Genomic DNA, 22,940 nt, shown 5'->3' with positions numbered 1-22,940 from the left:
TATTTTCCTTATTTGTTTTTCTGGGTTAAACGCCTCTGTTGACAGCATAGTGTTGTACTGTCCTCCTCCCTAAGGCACAAAACCCACAAAAACAATGAACACAACACTCATATTAATTCTTAAATATACTGTCACTCAACTTCTAGAGCTCCAACCCTATTGCGGCACGTCCTGATTGTCACATTGTCACATACAGGATGTATGCTAAGAGATAGTGGCCTAGAATACTCATTTATAGACTTCTTTGTACACATGTTTTACATCGAGGTCAGGAGAAGGGTTAATTACACCATATCACAAGAACTTTCAGAATAACAGCATGCCAATCTACTTTTAACTTCTCTGATTACCATAGAAACAAAGCTCTAAAGCAGATGCACTATTCTACCAAACCGCTAATTGAGGTGGCTAAGTATCTCTGTCAGAATAGGAGATGTATATTCCAATGCAGTATATATTAGTTACTGAGAGATAGCTATATCTTTTTACATATTTTTCTTCGCATACATTTTACAAATATTTTCCTAAACCTCAACTTCTAAATACTCTCCTGCAACCCGCCTCACCCAATGTGGAGTGGATCTGTTTTTTCCTGAAGTATTTCTATTTACTTTGGATCTGGAATCCCTCAACTGAAGCTAGCCAGCTAACTACCTACCAGCTATCAGTTGGCAAACCACTGCTAGCGGTCATCAGCTAACCTTTAGCTCAGAAAGCTCTCGCCAGTTCGAACAATGTGACTCAAACCAGAGCATAATGGACCTTTTTCTCTCCATATCCCCGGATTCCTACCACAAACTCTGAACATTTTCATCTGGATCTTCGCAACTAGCTAACCACAGTCCCGGGTGACCACTCCTGGCTAGCGTTTCCATCCCGGAGCAAGCACCAATTAGCCTGAAGCTAGCCCGGCTAGCGCTCCTGGGCTACCACCGAAGCCCACTCCTGGGCTACAATATCCGGACCCATTCTACTGCCGGTACAGGACATGGAACCCCGCCGATCCTCTACGACTGGAATACCGACATCATCTGCCCGAGGATTCCAACAGATTCCTCAGGCTCGACCTCTGCTGAAGGCCCATTCTGCTAACCTGCTAGGCCTGATAGCTACTTGGAACCCTACTAACTCCACGACTGGTCTATCGACGTCACCGCACGAAGAGGCAACAACAGACTTAGCCCCATCACGACGTCCCCCAAAGGCTAACTTGCTAGCCCCGGTCTACTAACTGCTAGCTTGCCTGCCCCGGTCTGCAAACTGCTAGCCTCTGCTAACTACTTGCTTGCTAACCCGGTCTGTTTAACTGCTAGCTTGCCAGCCCTGGTCTGCTAACTGCTAGATTTTTTTTGCCCCGGCCAACTAACTGTTAGCATCGGCCTGCTAAGTGTCTGAATCGCTGTGTTCCCAGTCAGCCCAACCACTCACTGGACCCATATGTTTACTTGGCTATGCATGCCGCTCTCTAATATCAATATGCCTCGTCCATTACTGTCCTGGTTAGTGATTACTGTCTTATTTCATTGTAGAGCCTCTAGCCCTGCTCAATATGCCTTAACCAACCATGTTGTTCCACCTCCTACATATGCGATGACATCACCTGGTTTAAACGTCTCTAGAGACTATATCTCTCTCATCATTACTCAATGCCTAGGTTTACCTCCAATGTACTCACATCCTACCTTACCTTTGTCTGTATACTATGCCTTGAATCTATGCTATCGTGCCCCGAAACCTGCTCCTTTTTCTCTCTGCTCTGAGAGCACTAAACGACCAGTCCTGTTAGCCTTTAGCTGTACCCTCATCCTACTCCTCCTCTGGTGATGTAGAGGTTAATCCAGGTCCTGCAGTGCCTAGGTCCACTCCCCAGGTGCTCTCATTTGTTGACTTCTGTAACCGTAAAAGCCTTGGTTTCATGCATGTTAACATTAGAAGCCTAATCCCTAAATTTGTTTTACTCACTGCTTTAGCACACTCTGCCAACCCGGATGTCTTAGTCGTGTCTGAATCCTGGCTTAGGAAAACCACCAAAAACCTTGAAATCTCCATCGCTAACTATAACATTTTCCGCCAAGATAGAACTGCCAAATGGTGTTGCAATCTACTGCAAATGTAGCCTGCAGAGTTCTGTATTACTATCCAAGTCTGTACCCAAACAATTTGAGCTTCTACTTTGAAAAATGCACCTTTCCAGAAACAAGTCGCTCACTGTTGCCGCTTGCTATAGACCTTCTTCTGCCCCAAGCTGTGCCCTCGATACCATATGTCAATTGATTGCCCCCCATCTATCTTCTGAGCTTGTGCTACTAGGTGACCTAAACTGGGACATGCTTAACACCCCAGCCATCCTACAATCCAAGCTTGATGCCCTCAATCTCACACAAATTATCAATGAATCTACCAGGTACAACTCCAAATCCGTAAACATGGGCACCCTCATAGATGTCATCCTAACTAACTCGCCTTCCAAATACACCTCTGCTGTTGTTAATCAAGACCTCAGCGATCACTGCCTCATTGCCTGCATCCGTAATGGGTCTGCGACCAAACGACCAGCCCTCATCACTGTCAAATGCTCCCTATAACACTTCAGCGAGCAGGCCTTTCTAATTGACCTGGCCGGGGTATCCTGGAATAACATTAACCTCATGCCGTCAGTAGATGATGCCTGGCTATTCTTTAAAAGCGCCTTCCTCACCATCTTAAATAAGCATGCCCCATTCCAAAAAACGTAGAACTAGGAATAGATATAGTCCTTGGTTCACTCCAAACCTGTCTGCCCTTGACCAGCACAAAAACATCCTGTGGCGTTCCACATTAGCATCAAATAGCCCCCATGATATGCAACTTTTCATGGAAGTTAGGAACAAATATACACAGGCAGTTAGGAAAGCGAAGGCTAGCTTTTTCAAACAGAAATTTGCGTCCTGTAGTACTAACTCAAAAGTTCTGGGACACTGTAAAATCCATGGAGAATAAGAGCACCTCCTCCCAGCTGCCCACTGCTCTGAGGCTAGGAAACACTGTCACCACCGATAAATCCACTATAATTGAGAATTTCAATAAGCATTTCTCTACGGCTGGCCAGGCTTTCCACCTGGCTACCCCTACCCCGGTTCAACTGCACGGCACCCTCCACAGCAACCCGCCAAAGCCCCCACCATTTGTCCTTTACCCAAATCTAGATAGCTGATGTTCTGAAAGAGCTGCAAAATCTGGACCCCTACAAATCAGCCGGGCTAGACAATATGGACCCTCTCTTTCTAAAATGCCGAAATTGTTGCAACCCCTATTACTATGTTCAATCTCTTTCGTATCGTCTGAGATTCCCAAGGATTGGAAAGCTGCCGCGGTCATCCCCCTATTCAAGGGGGGTGACACTCTAGACCCAAACTGCTACAGACCTATATCTATCCTACCCTGTCTTTCTAAGGTCTTCGAAAGCCAAGTTATCAAACAGATCACCGACCATTTCGAATTCCACCATACCTTCTCCGCTGTGCAATCTGGTTTCCGAGCTGGTCATGGGTGCACCTCAGCCACGCTCAAGGTCCTAAACGACATCATAACCGCCATCGATAAGACACATTACTGTGCAGCCGTATTCATCGACCTGGCTAAGGATTTCGACTCTGTCAATCACCACATTCTTATTGGCAGACTCAACAGCCTTGGTTTCTCAAATGATTGCCTCGCCTGGTTTAACAACTACTTCTCAGATAGAGTTCAGTGTGTCAAATCGGAGGGCCTGTTGTTCGGACATCTGGCAGTCTCTATGGGGGTGCGACAGGGTACAATCCTCGGGCCGACTCTCTTCTCTGTATACATCAATGATGTGGCTCTTGCTGCTGGTGATTCTCTGGTACACCTCTACGCAGACGACACCATTCTGTATACTTCTGGCCCCTCGTTTGACACTGTGTTAACTAAACTCCAGACGAGCTTCAATGCCATACAACTCTCCTCCCGTGGCCTCCAGCTGCTCTTAAAACGCAAGTAAAACTAAATGCATGCTATTCAACCGATCACGGCCCGCACCTGCTCGCCAGTCCAGCATCACTACTCTGGACGGCTCTGACTTATAATACGTGGACAACTACAAATACCTGGGTGTCTGGTTAGACTGTAAACTCTCCTTCCAGACTCACATTAAGCATCTCCAATCCAAAATTCAATCTAGAATTGTCTTCCTATATCGCAACAAAGCATCCTTCACTCATGCTGCCAAACATACCCTCGTAAAACTGACCATCCTACCGATCCGACTTCGGTGATGTCATCTATAAAATAGCCTCCAACACTCTACTCAACAAACTGGATGCAGTCTATCACAGTGCCATCTGTTTTGTCACCAAAGCCCCATACACTACCCACCAATGGGACCTGTACGCTCTCGTTGGTTGGCCCTCGCTTCATACTCGTCGACAAACCCACTGGCTACAGGTTATCTACAAGTCTCTGCTTGGTAAAGCCCCGCCTTATCTCAGCTCACTGGTCACCATAGCAGCACCCACTCGTAGCACGCGCTCCAGCAGGTATATCTCACTGGTCACCCCCAAAGCCAATTCCTCCTTTGGTCGTCTTTCCTTCCAGTTCTCTGCTGCCAATGACTGGAACGAACTGCAAAATCTCTGAAGCTGGAGACTCATATCTCCCTCACTAGCTTTAAGCACCAACTGTCAGAGCAGCTCACAGATCACTGCACCTGTACATAGCCCATCTGTAAACAGCCCATCTATCTACCTACCTCATCCCCATACAGTATTTATTTATCTTGGTCCTTTGCACCCCAGAATCTATACTTGCACATTCATCTTCTGCACATCTACCATTCCAGTGTTTAATTGCTATATTGTAATTACTTCGCCACCATGGCCTATTTATTGCCTTAACTCCCTTATCTTACCTCATTTGCACTCACTGTATATAGACTTTTTGTTTTCTTTTGTTCTACTGTATTATTGACTATGTTTTGTTTATTCCATGTAACTCTATGTTGTTGTATGTGTCGAATTGCTATGCTTGATCTTGGCCAGGTCGCAGTTGCAAATGAGAACTTGTTCTCAACTAGCCTACCTGGTTAAATAAAGGTGAAATATATATATTTTTAAAATATGTACACAGGTCACTCAACCTTGATTGGGCATTCTCATTTTCCAAACTATTTGGCCTGTAACGAAGCGTTGGTTGGTGGGCCTGCCTGCCTCTCTGTCAGCTGGCTCCTGACTGGGTTTGAGTGTATAATCATTCACATTAATGAGTATGGTAATGGAATGCAGAGGAATTACTGTCTTGCTGGCAACTCTGTAAGCCATACAATAATCATGCCATGGGTTTTCCTTTGCCACGACACCTCACAACAATACTCACAACAATAACAAATTATCTGTATACAAGAGAGATGTACAGACAGACTAAAAAACAATATCCGCCTGTGAAACTAGTTTGACACATCCAATATCAGCCTGATGTTAACCATGCTCTCCACTACGGCTGGGATGGAGCTCAGACAGACTCTGTTTACCAACCATAGACTCCAGGGCAGGATCACCCAGAGTATGCTCTACTCTCATAGGGTTTAGTCAGGGAGAGTTAATGTCAGCAGTTCAACAAAGTGCAAGTAGCAGAGCACGCATGGCTTTAAGATGCATTTCCACAGCAAGAGTTTAAGTTTACAGCAACACTCTCCTGCAGGACAAAAATACCCACAATATCACACAAACACCATATAGGCCTTTTCTGTATAGGCCTTTTTTGTTGCTGGGCTGTGTGTGTGTCTGGGCCCAGGGTCTCCTTGGCAGTAGTAATGGGCTCTAGTTGGGCTCCCTGCCTTGCTGCTGTGAATGGAGGCAAGGATAAAGTGGGTCAGGGGGGTTCTGTCGGGAGGTAATAAGCCACACGCTGTGACAGCGTTTGGGGGGGGGGGGGCATGGTAACTCATTAATGCACCTTAGCACCAGTGGCGGGAAGGCCATGCTGGGTACAGTGCCACGGAGGAACGGAGCAGCAAGGGGAAGTGTCCTGGTGTCCCCCTTGCCCATGCCAGGCAAGGTAGAGGGCAGAGCTGACTGAGGCCCTGGCTGTAATGCGGGAACAGACATGCTGCACTGGTCAGAGGTGTGACTCATTAACATACACACACTAATGAAGAGCCTGGAGTGAGACAGAAGGGCCCAGATGAGGGTCTGGGGAGACACACACGCACACAGAGACACACGTCCAGCTTGTTTGGTTGAGCACTGCTGTTGGAAATCTGACACTCCTTCGCAGACTGAGAAGAGGAAACACTGTCTCGTTCGAGGTGAAAAAATAGAAAGGGATTATCCGATGGGAAAACCTCCAGCAACAGTGGAGCAGACAAAGACTCATATTTAGACTCTTCGTTTGAAAAAAAAGCGTCTCAGAGGCTGCTTGAGCCTGGATACTGCGTGAACTCTCGATGAAGAGCCCAGCATAGCCACACCAGCAATTACTCCTTATCAGCAGCAGGGAACAAGCGTAACAATGCAGCCAAAGCACAGCCCAGTAAAATACAAACCGATTAGATTGCAGCCAGCATAATCAGCTTTTCCACATTCCTTGCAGCGAATATATAGTTTATAAATATATAAAGGTGTTTTTCGGGCGGACGGCAATCCACCACCAGCAAGGCAGCCAGTCGGTCAGCCATTGGGAGTATGTGGAAACAGTGCTGGACCTGGTGTGATGCTGGGGCTGGCCTGGAATAATGGAGGAGTGTTAGATTATTAACGAAGGGCTCTACACAGCTGCCGACACAGGGATTTGCATGTCCTTTTCTGCTCAGCGCTGGGCTGATGGCTGATTCAGCCCACACATTTACTCCCCCCACCATAGACCCCCGGACAGCTCTGTTAGCACGACTAGACTCCCAAAACAAAACGGCACGTGTGGAAACCATAGAGACATCCTTGGGAGACAAGGAGGCAGAGATAAAAAGATAGGATCAACCTGCTTTCCATACTGCCAGCTGGTAAATATCCCCAAGACAGTAAATTAACCATCTGATTAGGATTTGAAACACAATCAAGTAACTGCACACGAGGCATCCACTTAACACTAAAAAAAAGCCAGGCCTCGAGGGAGCCAATGAGCAGTAATCTTAACTCTAACCGTATAATAAATACATTTCATATATCCTATCGAAAAAATTATTCTTAGGTTGTGTTTATACATGTCTTCGATAGCATCAGAATACTTGATTTTTTTTAAATAACACAATAGCATTTTCATGAGTATCTGTTCCTGCTTGCTCACCTGTGGAGCGCATGGAACTGTGGTTATTCTTGGAAAACGTGTTATTTTGAAATAGAGCTCATCTCCGCAATTTCAAGAGTCATTTGGTAATGGTAAGGGTTTTGGAAACATCAGAATTAGCTATTTCTGATATTATATAAAAAACCAAAATATCTTACCTGTATGTGACTCTGTAGGTGGATTTGAGAACATCACTTTTTGATACTCTGGGAAAGTAAAGGACATGTCCTCTTAAAACTGTTTATAACACAAATTATGTTTGTGATATAAAGATTCTTACAACATACATGTGTTAAATAGGCTTATTTAGGAAAAGTCAAGGACAGAGGAGGGCATGTCTTTAAAAAAGGCAGAGATATTTAACTAGAAATGCGCCAATAAAATATTAATATGCCAACAGTCGCTACATCCGTTTAGAAAACTGATCCATGTCTGTGTTAGTGAGTGTGTCATTTTAAAGCATGACTTCAGGGCCTATTTTGGTTTTAGCTTCTGTCTTTAACATTGATACTATCAAAGCATGTTACTGTATCAACTGTAAAGTCTTCCATTTCAAAGTGCAGAATGTTTCACCTGGTCACACACACGGCGCGAGAGAGGGAGGGGGAGGGGGAGAGGGAGGGGGAGAAAGAGCAAGAGAGAGCGAGAGAGAGTACTGGGGGAGAGTAATTGGCCCAGCTGTCCTGAGGGCCTTGTTGTATAAGAGGTGACAGAAATCTGAACTAAGGAGCAACACTGGAGCCCTCGAGCTGTCCCTTTATAAGGCCCTGAGCCCTGCGGAGCTTCAAAGCCACTTTGTTGAGACCGTTAATGGTGCCGATGACAACAGCGGTGAGAAGCACCAAGTGGGTGAAATGCCCGGGCCAAAAGAAAAAGTAGCAGAGGGAGGAACACCCCTGTCCAATGGCTATTAAAAAACATTCTAAAATAACTGCCATCTTTAACAATTGGCAGTAACAGCACTCTCCAGTGTTACTTAAACTAAGCACTCAACCCCAGGGTAGCACAATTATATACACTCTCACTGAGATTCATCAACACAGAAAAAGTGCCAAAAACGGTTTCATTCCCTAAAAGCCAGGAGCATGCGGTGTAAAGGGGGCAGTTGAGATTGTTTACAGCTACATATTTCTAGGATGATTGGGCCATTATTTGTGCCAACATGTGCTTACAATTTCCACACCAAATTACTTTGATTATTTTAGTTGCTATTCCTTTTTCGTTGCTATTCTTCTTGAGTTCCGTGAACATGGAAAAACTGTCATTGCCGTGCCCTTGTTACCCCACCCTTAGCATTTCATGGAACATGCAGTTATGACAGGTTACAGGCTACAGGCCTGTGAGAGCTGGGTTCTCAGGCATTTCAGCCTCTACTGATTATTTCTTTAGTTTAGACTCAGGGATTGAGTTTCCTTGGCTACTGCAATGACTAAGAGAGATAGAGCAGGCCGGAATTGAAACAAAACAGAGGGGACAAGCTATGCTATTTATATGAAGCAAGCATATAATTGTTTAAAAGGTTAGAGTACAAGCAAGGGATAAACAACAGAGAAATCTGGGCAGTGCAGCGATGTCACTGCAGGCTACTGAGAAAGGCCATTTTCCAGGCCTGTCACATGGCAGAGGAGCTGTCTGCCTAGGAGACACACAGCTCCAGCCAACAGTCTCCTAGTTAGCTGGGCATGCTCCAGAACTCACAGACCAACCACACAATCACCAGCAGGAATGGGGCAATCACTGAAATATTATCGTAACACATACATTACATACAGACAGTCACATACAGTCGTGGCTAAAAGTTTTGAGAATGACACAAATATTAATTTTCAAAAAGTCTGCTGCCTCAGTTTGTATAATGGAAATTTGCATATACTTCAGAATGTTATAAAGAGTGATCAGATGAATTGCAATTAATTGTAAAGATCCTCTTTGCCATGCAAATTAACTGAATCCCAAAACAACATTTCCACTGCATTTCAGCCCTGCCACAAAAGACCAGCTGACATCATGTCAGGGATTCTCTCGTTAACACAGGTGTGAGTGTTAACGAGGACATGGCTGGAGATCACTCTGTCATGCTGATTGAGTTTGAATAACAGACTGGAAGCTTCAAAAGGAGGGTGGTGCTTGGAATCATTGTTTTGCCTCTGTCAGCCATGGTTACCTGCAAGGAAACACGTGCCGCCATCATTGCTTTGCACAAAAAGGGCTTCACAGGCAAGGATATTGCTGCCAGTAAGATTGCACCTAAATCAACCATTTATCGGATCATCAAGAACTTCAAGGAGAGAGGTTCAATTGTTGTGAAGAAGGTTTCAGGGCACCCAAGAAAGTCCAGCAAGCGCCAGGACCATCTCCTAAAGTTGATTCAGCTGCGGGATCGGGGCACCACCAGTACAGAGCTTGCTCAGGAATGGCAGCAGGCAGGTGTGAGTGCATCTGCGCGCACAGTGAGGCAAAGACTTTTGGAGGATGGCCTGTTGTCAAGAAGTGCAGCAAAGAAGCCACTTCTCTCCAGGAAAAATATCAGGGACAGACTGATATTCTGCAAAAGATACAGGGATTGGACTGCTGAAGACTGGGGTAAAGTCATTTTCTCTGATGAATCCCCTTTCCGATTGTTTGAGGCATCCGGAAAAAAGCTTGTCTGGAGAAGACAAGGTGAGCACTACCATCAGTCATGCGTGGGGTTGCTTCTCAGCCAAGGGAGTGGGCTCACTCACAATTTTGCCTAGGAACACAGCCATGAATAAAGAATGGTACCAACACATCCTCCAAGAGCAACTTCTCCCAACCATCCAGGAACAGTTTTGGTGACGAACAGTGCCTTTTCCAGCATGATGGAGCACCTTGCCATAAGGCAAAAGTGATAACTAAGTGGCTCAGGGAACAACAACAAAAAAAATCTATATTTTGGGTCCATGGCCGGGAAACTCCCCAGACCTTAATCCCATTGAAAACTTGTGGTCAATCCACAAGAGGCGGGTGGACAAACAAAACCCACAAATTCTGACAAACTCCAAGCATTGATTATGCAAGAATGGGCTGCCATCAGTCAGGTTGTGGCCCAGAAGTTAATTGACAGCATGCCAGGGTGGATTGCAGAGGTCTTGAAAAAGAAGGGTCAACACTGCAAATATTGACTCTTTGCATCAACTTCATGTAATTGTCAGTAAAAGCCTTTGAAACTTATGAAATGCTTGTAATTATACTTCAGTATTCCATAGTAACATCTGACAAAAATATCTAAAGACACTGAAGCAGCAAACTTTGTGAAAATTTATAATTTGTGTCATTCTCAAAACTTTTGGCCACGACTGTATACAGGCACGCACACACACGGCAACAAATAAAAACACAAATACACACACTAGTGATGACAAAACATCAAGGCTATCGACACACACAGTGGGGTGACAGGTAGCCTAGTGGTTAGAGCATTGGACTAGTAACCAAAAGGTTGCAAGATTGAATGCCTGAGCTGACAAGGTAAAAAATACCTGTTGTTCTGCCCCTGAACAAGGCAGTTAACCCACTGTTCCTAGGCCGTCATTGAAAATAAGAATATGTTCTTAACTGACTTGCCTAGTTAAATAAAAAGGTTAAAAAAAACACACCAATAACCAATCGAAATGAAGTGATGACCAAAGCAAATCACCACTAAACTACCTCCTAGAGAAATGTCCAAAGCAGAGATCATTCCGTGGCATTGTATGACCAGCTTTGAAATAAAGTGAATACTGTCATAGCTAACTGAACTCACTCCCCATGCAGCAAAGTCAAACTATTCAAGCTGAGGTGTAGATGTACCATTCTGACGATAAGGACTGTTAGAGCTGAACTGCCGAGCTTCAAACGGCCATCCCTGACATGTGAATGAGTCAGACGGGCACTCTGAAAAATAAAAAACATTTACTGGAAGAACGGTGCAGATGTAAAGTTGCTTAACAGAATTACGGAAAAATCTCCTTCAGTTTTTTATGTGACCAAGTTGCCCAAAAACATTTCCCAAAATATCTGCTCCAAATGAAGATTCAAAGATGTCTGCAGAAAGAAGTGGGTGTCAGCTATGAGATGACACATTGAGTTTGAAAAAATATAAGTGAAGTGGATATACACCTGGTAACAGAATTGCAGTAACGGAATTACATCATGGGTCTCTGAATTGTACTAAGCAGAAATGCATAATTATGAGTATTCAGACCACTTGCCATCGTCCACATTTTGTTACGTTAAAGCAGTGTTCTAAAATTTAAGAAATTATTTTTTCCCTCATCAATCTACACACAATACCCCATAATGAGAAAGCAAAACCTGGTTTCTATAAATCTTTGCAAATGTATTGATTTTTTATATTCCATTTACATAATTATTCAGGCCCTTTATTCAGTACCTTGTTGAAGCACCTTTGGCAGCGATTACAGCCTCGAGTCTTCTTGTGTATGACACTACAAGCTTGGCACACCTGTATTTGGAGAGTTTCTCCCTTCTCTGCAGATCCTCTCAAGCTCTGTCAGGTTGGATGGGGAGTGTCACAGCACAGCTATTTTCTCTCCAGAGATGTTCGATCGGGTTCAAGTCCGGGCTCTGGCTGGGCCACTCAAGAACATTCAGAGACTTCCCCCGAAGCCAATCCTGCGTTGTCTTACCTGTGTGCTTAGGGTTGTTGTCCTGTTGGAAGGTGAACCTTTGCCCCAGTCGGAGGTCCTGAGCAGGTTTTCATCTAGGATCACAATGTGCTTTGCTCTATTCATCTTTCCCTCGATCCTGATTAGTCTCACTGCCGCTGAAAAATATCCCCACTGCTGCCACGACGCTTCACTATAGCGATGGTATTGGCCAGGTGATGAGTGGTGCCAGGGATCCTCCAAACGTGACGCTTGGCATTCAGGCCAAAGAGAACAATCTTGGTTTCATCAGACCAGAGAATTTAGTTTCTCATGATATGAGCGTCCTTTATTTGTCCTTTGGCAAACTCCAAGTGGTCTCGTGCCATTTACTGAGAAGTGACTTCCGTCTGGCCACTGTACCATAAAGGGCTGATTGCTGGAGTGCTGCGCAGAGATGGTTGTCCTTCTGGAAGGTTCTCCCATCTCCACAGAGGAACTCTGGTGCTCTGTCAGAGTGATCATCGGGTTCTTGTTCACCTCCCTGACCAAGGTCCTTCTCCTCCGATTGCTCAGTTTGGCAGGGCGGCCAGTTCTAGGAATAGTCTTGGTGTATTCTGGTGGACATTCAATGCTGCAGAGATTTTTTTGTGACCCTTCTCCAGATCTGTGCCTCGACACAATCCTGTTTTGGGGCTCTGACATGCACGGTCAATCTTGGGACCTTATATAGACAGGTGTGTGCCTTTCCAAATCATGTCCAATCAATTGAATTTACCACAGGTGGACTCCAATCAAGTTGTAGAAACATCAAGGATGATCAATGGAAATAGGATGTATCGGAGCTCAAGTTAGATTCTCATTGCAAAGGGTCTGAATAATATGTAAATAAGGTTGTTTTTTTATATACATTTGCAAAGATCTCTAAAAACTTGTTTTCGCTTTGTCATTATTTTGCCTTGTCATTATACTGTAAAGTCCATGGAGAATGAGAGCATCTCCTCCCAGCTGCCCACTGTACTGAGGCTAGGAAACACTGTCACCACCGATAAATCCACGATAATCGAGAATTTCAATAAGCATTTCTCTACGGCTGGTCATGATTTCCTCCTGGCTACCCCAACCCCGGCCAACAGCTCCGCACCCCCCGCAGCTACTTGCCCAAGCCTCCCCAGCTTCTCCTTCACCCAAATATCAGATGTTCTGAAAGAGCTGCAAAACCTGGACCAGTACAAATCAGCTGGGCTAGACAATCTGGACCCTCTCGTTCTAAAATTATCCGCCGGCATTGTTGCGCACCCTATTAGTCTGTTCAATCTCTCTTTCGTCCGAGATCCCTAAAGATTGGAAAGCTGCCGCAGTCATCCCCCTCTTCATAGGAGGTGACACTCTAGACCCAAACTGTTACAGACCAGGCATCTCTCATCTTTTTTAAGTGGGAGAACTTGCACAATTGGTGGCTGACTAAATACTTTTTTGCCCCACGGTATCTATCCTACCCTGTCTTTCTAAAGTCTTCGAAAGCCAAGTTAACAAACAGATCACTAACCATTTTGAATCCCACTGTACCTTCTCCGCTGTGTAATCCGGTTTCCAAGCTGGTCACGGGCGCACCTCAGCCACGCTCAAGGTACTAAACGATATATCTGCCATCGATAAAAGACAGTACTGTGCAGACGTCTTCATCGACCTGGCTAAGGCTTTCGACTGTCAATCACCATATTCTTATCAGCAGACTCAACAGCCTTGGTTTCTCAAATGACTGCCTCACCTGGTTCACCAACTACTTCTCAGATAGAGTTCATTGTGTCAATCAGGGGGCCTGTTGTCTGGACCTCTAGCTGTCTCTATGGGGGTGCCACAGGGTTCAATTCTCGGGCCGACTCTTTTCTCTGTATTCATCAACGATGTCGCTCTTGCTGCGGGTGATTCCCTGATCCACCTCTACGCAGACGACACCATTCTGTATACAACTGGCTATTCTTTGGACACGGTGTTAACTTCTTTGGGACTGGAGGGGTTTGGTCGATTTCTTTTGTCAAATTAACTTCTTATGGCTGGGGGCAGTATTAAGTAGCTTGGATGAATAAGGTGCCCAGAGTAAACTGCCTGCTACTCAGGCCCAGTTGCTAATATATGCATATCATTAGTGGATTTGGATAGAAAACACTCGGAAGATTCTAAAACTGTTTGAATGATGTCTGTGAGTATAACAGAACTTATATGGCAGGCCTGAGAAAGAATCCAACAAGGAAGTGGGAAATCTGAGGTTTGTAGTTTTTCAAGTCATTGCCTATCGAATATACAGTATCTATGGGGTCATATTGCACTTCCTAAGGTTTCCACTAGATGTCAATCTTTAGAACCTTTTTTGAGGCTTTCAACTGTGAAGGAGGGGGGAATGACCTTATCACGCGCGTTAACGTGAGAGCAACCTGCGTTCCATTGCAATTCTAAAGACAAAGGAATTCTCCGGTTGGAACATTATTGAAGATTTATGTTAAAACAATCCTAAAGATTGATTCTATACATCGTTTGACATGTTTCTACCGAACTGTAATATAACTTTTTGAACTTTTCGTCCGAACTTTCGCCTGGACTTGCCCGCTCCTCGTGAGTTTGGATTTGTTTACCAAACGCGCTAACAAAGGGAGGTATTTGGACATAAATGGACTTTATCGAACAAAACAAACATTTATAAACTCTCCTTCCAGACTCATATTAATAAACATCTCCAATCCAACATTAAATCTAGAATCGGCTTCCTATTTCGCCTTCACTCACGCTGCCAAACATACCCTTGTAAAACTGACTATCCTACCGATCCTCGCCTCCTGCGATGTCATTTCCAAATAGCCTCCAACACTCTACTCAGAAAACTGGATGCAGTCTGTCACAGTGCCATCCGTTTCGTCACCAAAGCCACATATACCACCCACCACTGCGACCTGTATTCTCTCGTCGGCTGGCCCTCGCTACATATTCGTCGCCAGACCCACTGGCTCCAGATCATCTATAAGACTTTGCTAGGTAAAGCTCCGCCTTATCTCAGCTCACTGGTCACCATAACAACACCCACCCGTAGCACGCGCTCCAGCAGGTATATCTCATATATCTCAATGACTGGAACGAATTGCAAAAATCACTGAAGTTGGAACCTTATATATCTCCCTCACTAACTTTAAGCATCAGCTATCTGAGCAGCATACCGATCGCTGCACACAGCCCATCTGTAAATAACCCATCCAATCTACCTACCTCATCCCCATATTGTTTTTATTCACTTTTTTGCACACCAGTAGTTCTACTTGCACATCATCATCTGCTCATCTATCACTCCAGTGTTAATTTGCTAAATTGTAATTACTTCGCTACTTTGGCCTATTTATTGCCTTACCTCCGCATGCCATTTGCACACACTGTATATAGACTTTTTCTATTGTGTTATTGACTGTATGTTTGTTTATTCCATGTGTAACTCTGTTGATGTGTCGCACTACTTTGCTTTATCTTGGCCAGGTCGCATTTGTAAATGAGAACTTGTTCTCAACTGGCCTACCTGGTTAAATAAAGGTGAAATAAAATAATAAATTGAGTATTGTGTGTAGATTTATGAGGAAAAACATTTATTTAATACATTTTACAATAAGGCTGTAATGTAACAAAATGTGAAAACGTGCAGGGAGGCAGAGAGAGGCAGAGAAAGAGGGAGTGGTTGTCCAGACTGTTTTCACACTCTTGCTTTGACCACCAGATGACAGAAAGAGAGAGAAAAAAGTTATGAGCTGAACAGAATGAGTTTAAATCACATCATAATTCATAAACAAAAAAGTTTTTCAGTAAAAATACTATAAATCATTGGTGGGTCTACCTTTACTTGTTACTTCTATGAACTTTCAATATCCTCTCTCCTTGTGAGGGAGAGAAATTTGAAAATATCTTTAAAATATATGGGTTTTCGGTAAAGGAATTACAAGGCAATGTTTCTTAAACTTACAGAACTCAAATAATTGATCCAAAACTAAATATAAATGTTGATATTAGTTGGCAGGGGTCTTTACTTCAACAATAGTGTTTATGTATTTCTAATAATGTTTAAGATTTTTTCTGGTAGATGTTTTCTAAGACCCCTTTTCCATCGATTTGACCAGAAATCAAGGGCATTATTTATGCCTCATTTTTAAGATGGAAAATTGCTGAAAAAAGGTATCTATGCCTTCATGTCCCAAAAAAATAGACTCTTAGCTTTCATTTGACATGCTCCTATGAACTTCACATGTTGGTTCTCATGGGTTCTTTCAGATGTAAATTACGAGCCATATTCCTCTCAATCACATATAAATTGCTCTTTGAGCATGCAGAACACTCACAGATTGATTTTCTACCTATAACCCAAACCACTCATCTGGAAAGATTGTGTTAATGCTATTTAATAATCAAACATCCACAGTCAATTTCCACAATTATCATGTCCCGTCGACCACCAGCTCTCCGATCAATAACGCTTAACTGCACAACTTGAGCCGATAGAGGATTTCAGGTGACAGATTGTGGCCTGTTAGAAGAGAGGATCAGACAGGGGGTCTTGGATGGGGGAGACCCTGGCTCAGACTCTGGCACAAACCCAGGCCATGAGATGCTCTGACTGGAGACCGCCTGCTGTCCTGAGACCTGTTGCCTCCAGATGGCCCCTGGGCCCCTCTTCTCTTCATCGCATGTTCCCTATCCTCCTCTCATCATCCCCTCATCTCTGACTCACAGGCCCTGGTTCTCTGACTAGCTCCACAGAGAGGGGGCAGAGCAGACGCTCAGCACAGCCAGACCCTTTTGATTCCTCACACAAGAGATGTCGGCTCCATACATTAATTGGTGCTTGTGAACTGTTGATTTAGTGCTTTCGAGGGCCCATTTCATCTGAGTAAGCGGTCTCCAGAGTCTATTCTGCCTCTGCCCACCCAGTGGAATCCTGCAGGTCTTCCACCCCGGCTGTATCTCTGCCCCCTGACCGTCATCCCCCTCCCATCCATCCCCCTTCCTGGGTCTTTGAGAATATTAGCTCACACTCATAGCTAGGCTTAACCCATCACATAGTATAGACAGGCCTTGGCACTAGTCCCTCCTCCTGCCTCACCCCCTCACCCTGCCCTCCCCTCAGTACAGAGCCTCTTCAACATGACTGTCTCATGCATGACTGGATCCCCTGGTTCACAGAATGCAGTATGCCATTAATTACTTAAAGCAGAAAACAAGTGGCACTGTGCATGAGAAAAATAAATACAGCAATACAGGCAAGCAGGCAGAGAGGAACAGAACGGCCCGGTAATGAAGAGAACCACAGTACACTGACAACAGCAAGAGGAGTCTCTAGGTAAAGAACGATAAACAAGCACAATCTCACAGTTTCTCAGCAAACATAAAACTATCGGAGAGAGCAATCTGAGTATAAAGTCCCTAAAACCCAAAGCGGACATAAATGAGGAGCATCCTATCCGTGGTCCTCCAGGGCATACTTCCACAGCTTAACACTGTGTTGATGATGTTTGAAGTGTGACTCAGGATGTCCGTGTCATTGTTTCTCTGTACAATTACTTCCACATCCAACAACAAGGACCTGTTAGTCAACACCAAAACAATGGGAAAGAACCAGGCTCCTTGCAAGCCCCCTCATTGTGTGTGTGTGTGTGTGTATGTATGTGTAGAGAGTATAGGGGGGACCAAACTGTCCACATCTCTCCTTGCCCCTCACTAGTCCCTCCCCTCATTAACAAACCTCTATATGCTACAACGGCGATGTCAGCAGTCTCATTCATTGAGGGGAGAGAGCCATGTGAAAACGCCTCAATGACAAGCAAACAGGCCGTGAAAATCATTCCGCCAAAGGCATGGAATGATTTTCATGGTGAATTTATATATTAAGCATATAAGAGGATCTTTATTCAACAGCTAGCCTAGTCAGTCCTCAGTGAGACTGTAGCATTGTGCTCCTCCATCATCCCAGTCTTATGTAACAGATACCCTTCACCTTCTCAGAGACTTTTCACAGACAGAGTCCACAGACAGCAAATTAAAACATAGAAGACAAATGACTCAAAATGAGAGAGCAGCAATGTGAAAGCAGTTGAGGGAAAATGAAAGAGCTCTCATTATTGACTATTTCAGGGGACGTTCTCTTTGAACTCCACTCATTTATCCTCCTGCTTTGCTTTAGTATTGCACTAGAAAAACAAATTATTAGAGGAAGGAGAGATGGAAGATAAAAGGGAGATGACGAGAGAGCGGGAGAGTGTGATTAAATCACAGAGCCAGTCCCTGTGGGATAGAGGGCTTATTCAATTTTAATGGGTGGATTGGTGGATTGGTGACCCCTGGCCAGCTCCAGCCGCACCTCTCCACAGGTCAGGGGCAGCCGCCACCCTGCAAGCCCATTGGACCCTGCGAATAAAGGCTCCAGAGGTCATCGGCTAACCTGTTTATCCTGCAGCCATAGCAACCCCAGTACTAGTCTTGGGCAAACATAAACAGCGGGAGCAGCGGTAGGCTGCTGTGTGCTGGGTGTAAATGGCGAGGTCAGATGGATATAATACAAGGCACTGCTGATTCATGCAACAGGAGCCCTGTCTGTCCACTCCTTACGCTGATCTCTGCAGCACGGCCTGTCACTCACCAAGCCTCTCTTTCACCTTCCCTTTCTCCCCACTCCACATGCTAAGTGGTAACATTGTTACGGTCAATTTGTCCCATTCAGTCCCAGTGGGCAATGTCCTTCTCGTGACAACCCACAGAGAGACCACACTGCTTGGGAGGGCCTGACACCAAGGTCCAGCGGAGGGAGGGGGGGTGAAAGGGAGTGGGAGGGGTGGCAGAGCAGGTTAGCCTTGGGGCCCCCAGGCAGGCAGCTCAATTGTATTGGTGTTAGGCAATCAGTCAGAGGGTGGTGGAGATGTCGCCAGCTCTCTCACAGAGCCTGTGATAGGGGCTCCTCTGGCCAGGTGACGTAACCCCCTGGAGGGGGTGGCGGGGACAGGATTAAGTCCTCCTGCAACAGGACAGGGGCACCTGTTATTTTAGCACAGTAGGCACAACACTTGCTTTGGGGGGTGCTGGCGTGCACAACTGTTAGAGAATGGAGAGGGTGCTAACAGGGCCCCCATTCAACAAATCCTGGACGGCACTGAATCACACACACACAGGAAAACTAACAGACTGTGACAAACATATTCTCCCTTTCTTTTTATTTCTTCCTCAGTCCCCCTCTCTCTCACATACACACTCAGACAGATCCTGCAAATTAGTTCAGAATTCCACAATGAGAGCAGTAGGGGTTCTTTGGCCTAGAGTGCAGGGAGGGAAGTAGGGAGGGAAGTTGTGGATCTTTCCAAATTAAGTAACTTCATAATAAATCACTGTGCTCTGCTTGCTGAGGATTAGCTGAGCTTCACTGGGCAGTTTGTTAAGCTGTGAGGAGCACTGGAGAATAGGAAAGCGTCACACAAAAAACAGTGAAATCAGCACCACCTTGGAGCAGTGAGAGAGTATAAAGTTACCGTAGGCCTACTAATAGGGGTCCGTTTGCTCTTATTTAATACATCCTCCTCGGCTCGAGGAAATTAAAAATGAAAGTACAATGAGGAGATCACAGCGTTTATCAGACAGGTGTTTCCTCTGTTCTTATCACCTAATGTATTCTTTATGATATTTCTTCTGTAACGAGTGCTAGTGGGATGATGAGTGTACAAGAGGAGGTCGAAGGCATTAGCCGGGAGAGCGGTGTGGGAGAGAAACTCCCTAGCCAGGAGAACACACAGCACGCAACACAACACAGCACCAACAGATGAATCATTAGCCAGATGCAGCCAGCAGCCCTCCACTCTCTCTCTCTCTTATTCTCTTTTCTCCATTTAGCTGTCTCTCCCTCTTCACACAGGCAAAGAAAAACAATGGCACGAAGCTGGGACTGTAGAATAACAGCCCAGCATCTGGGCATCAGAAGAGTATAGGTTAGAGAAGGTAGGTAAGGTATGCAACCTGTGGCAGAGTCCAGGGAGAGAGAGAGGGCTTTCAGGGGATATTAAAGAGCCCCTTGTCCTTCGAGCCTGATTGACACATGAGTGAGGGGAGGGCTTGTGCTATTCCCTTGGCTATATCTTAGCTTTCACAAAACTGTCTCCGCTCCCTAACCCCCTTTTCTCTCCCACTCTGCTCTCCTCTCTCACACTTGGGCTCATTATTGGAATGCTCTGACCCTTGGGGACTTCACTTACTTTTCTCCCTTTCCAGTCACAAACCTCAGCGCCCAACAAAAGGCAGCTCAAAGGCAATTTGAATTTGAAACCGGGGGCTCAACAAAAACCTGCAGCTTTCTCCCAAAATAAGAAACTTTGGGGAGCTCAGTGTCATCAATTCAGAAAAACGCGAATTTGATTTTGACTCTAGCCAGCCGGCTAACTCAGTGTACTGTAAAGACAGCAGCAGCTGCTGTAAAAAGAGAATAACAGAGGGAAAGGGAGAGAGAAGAGCCCGAGGGGATGACGGGTGTAGGAACACCCGGGCCTTGGACAGGATCACAGCGCAGCATACACAACCACCAGCAGCGCCACTAGACAGACACACACACACACCAGTCACAGAGGGCTGCTGCTCTCATAGCTACTGAACTCTCCGTGTGAAAGAAGAGTAAAATGAGTCATTTTGTGCATTTACATTTTTTGATTACATTTAATCAATAATAATAATAATAATAAGAGTTTTTGTGTTCAATTCATTGTAACGGTAGGCTAGTTGGGAAAATACATTATCATAGCCTACTATTGCACATTCTTTTGAATATAGCAAAAAAAATCAGTCTCGGTTACTTTCCTTATATATAGGGAAGTCAGACATTAGCATACCTTCTTATAGTCGTCAACAATAAATCGTGCTGTCTCTGTTACAACAACAAAAAATGTATGTAGCTTGGACATGGAGCTACGCAGTATGAAATCGAGAAACAAATCCAGGTAATATTAGCCTATGGAACAAATTTGTAGCCTATAATTATGTCACAATTATGTGTGTCGACATGTGTGGCTGGCTGGTGACACTCCATCAGAGGGCAAATGCCGTATAATTTCAAGTAAGTTCCCCACATTCGTTTGAGACGTTTTCAAACTCATCACATTTCATTATGTTCGGAACACCATTATACCCAAAGCATCGGCATGGCGCTACCGGAGGCAATGTCCCATAGCGCGCACCACCGGACCCCAACGTTGGACAGCTCTGCCCACTTACCGCTGATTGTCGAGTAAAAGGTGCGCCCGGAACGCGACGATTACACAGTTCTTGCCTCCACAGTATGATGTCCCCTGGATTAATATCCAGTATGTAAGAAAAGGGTAGACAGGCCCGAGGTTTTCGTCAACACCAATCCCAACGTCGTTTGTAAACTACTACTCCTCTCTGTCGCACCTGTCTCTGGCAAAAACTGATCCCGTACGGCGGCGTGACATCCCTAACACAACTGTCTCTCGGGTTGTGTATTCATTCATATACCCCCACCAACCCCCAGCACACACAACACCACCTGTCCCGGTGGACAAGACACCACAAAGCGGTTCTTATGTCGCGCCACGACACATGGCATTCCCGTTGAGCTCTGCAGCAATATTGCTCCTCAGACAGCCGTCCGGAATTCCTAAGTAATTTGGGATTGCTGGTAGCAGTGGCTGATGTAGAAGGACTGATTGCAATAACAATCCATGCAGCACCCAGTGGCACTGAACCAGCTGTAGCGTAAGAAAATTACATCTGTTTCGCTCTCCCAGCCTGCACTATAGCAGTTGCGTTATCAATCATCTATCCCCACAATAGTTATTTTGTGCTCGATGTAGCTGCGCACGGCTGCTGCTCTTGCCAGTATACTGTCATTCATTACTGCGTCTTTTCACTTCGGGTCTCATTGAGAGAAAGGGCTGTTCATCAGTCTGGTATGCGCCCCTTTTCCAGTATGCTTCTGCTTCAGAATTCCGCGGGTAGAAAACTCCCATTCATCAGTTTATGAAAAATATGTATTTTTTCTGTAGTTTACCCTTCAGGAGCTTTGTGAAGATAGGAAGATCACAGGGTGTTTATTTACTAGCGGTGGAATACAGATTATTCAGTAGGCTACTGCTCCCTCCTGTCACCCACAGGGACAGAAAACGAGGCGATACCAAAACCTGAAGCAGAATTACGCAGTGACTGGAATGGAATTGATTACTAGATAATCATATTTAATTAGGCAAATTATTTTATTCTTAAATAAAACAGTAAACATCATATCAATACATTGTATGCATGGGCCTCTTTGTAACTCCAGAAGAACAATAAGGAATGACTTGCTCCAAATAGTCAGATGGGACTTTTGGAGACTCCAAACTATCTACCAGAGCCCTCTATAGAAATATTGTTTTGTATCATGCTCGATGAATATCCTCACATGGATAGCATAATACGATTTACCACTTTCCAAAAGCCGTTAATTATACAATTCTAAGGACATTCATCGAAATGCAGCACACATTTTTTTGTAAAACAAATCTGATAGACATTAGCCAAATATATTACCATACACTATTAAACAGCTGATGTTAGCTTATAGTACCGAACTACACTGTTATGACACAAACTATTGTGTAGATCAGCTGATTGAGTAGAAGCATACAGTGCCTTCAGAAAGTAGTCACACCCTTGACTTTTCCCACATTTGGTTATATTAGAGTAGGAATTTAAAGTAGATTACATTTAGAATTTTTGTTGTCATTGGCCTAGACACAATACCTCATAATGTCAAAGTGCAATTATGTTGTTTGACAATTTTACAAATTATAAAAAAATGAAAATCTTAAATGTCTTGAGTCAATCAGTAAAAAATGTGCTTAACAAGTCACATAATAAGTTGCATGGACTCACACAGTTGTCAATAATAGTGTTTAATGTGATTTTTGAACGACTACCTCATCTCTGTACCCCACACATACAATTATCTTTAAGGTCCCTCGGTCAAACAGTGAATTTCAAACACAGATTCAACCACAAAAC

General features: G+C 44.6%; 1 protein-coding gene across 2 annotated transcripts in view; it reads right to left on the bottom strand.

The window, feature by feature from the left end:
• sema6bb (sema domain, transmembrane domain (TM), and cytoplasmic domain, (semaphorin) 6Bb) overlaps window positions 1–21,996 on the bottom strand; it is a 133,329-nt gene extending 111,333 nt beyond the window's left edge. For both annotated transcript variants that reach the window (XM_031786072.1, XM_031786073.1), the window contains exon 1: window positions 21,153–21,996. The gene's annotated coding sequence lies outside the window, so the exon portion shown is untranslated. The remainder of the gene's footprint in view (window positions 1–21,152) is intronic.
• Between the last annotated feature and the right edge of the window lie 944 nt (window positions 21,997–22,940).

The sequence above is a fragment of the Oncorhynchus kisutch genome, linkage group LG13, assembly GCF_002021735.2.
Source record: "Oncorhynchus kisutch isolate 150728-3 linkage group LG13, Okis_V2, whole genome shotgun sequence".
In the NCBI taxonomy this organism is placed as follows: Eukaryota; Metazoa; Chordata; class Actinopteri; order Salmoniformes; family Salmonidae; genus Oncorhynchus; species Oncorhynchus kisutch.
This window is presented reverse-complemented; position numbering and strand designations above follow the sequence as displayed.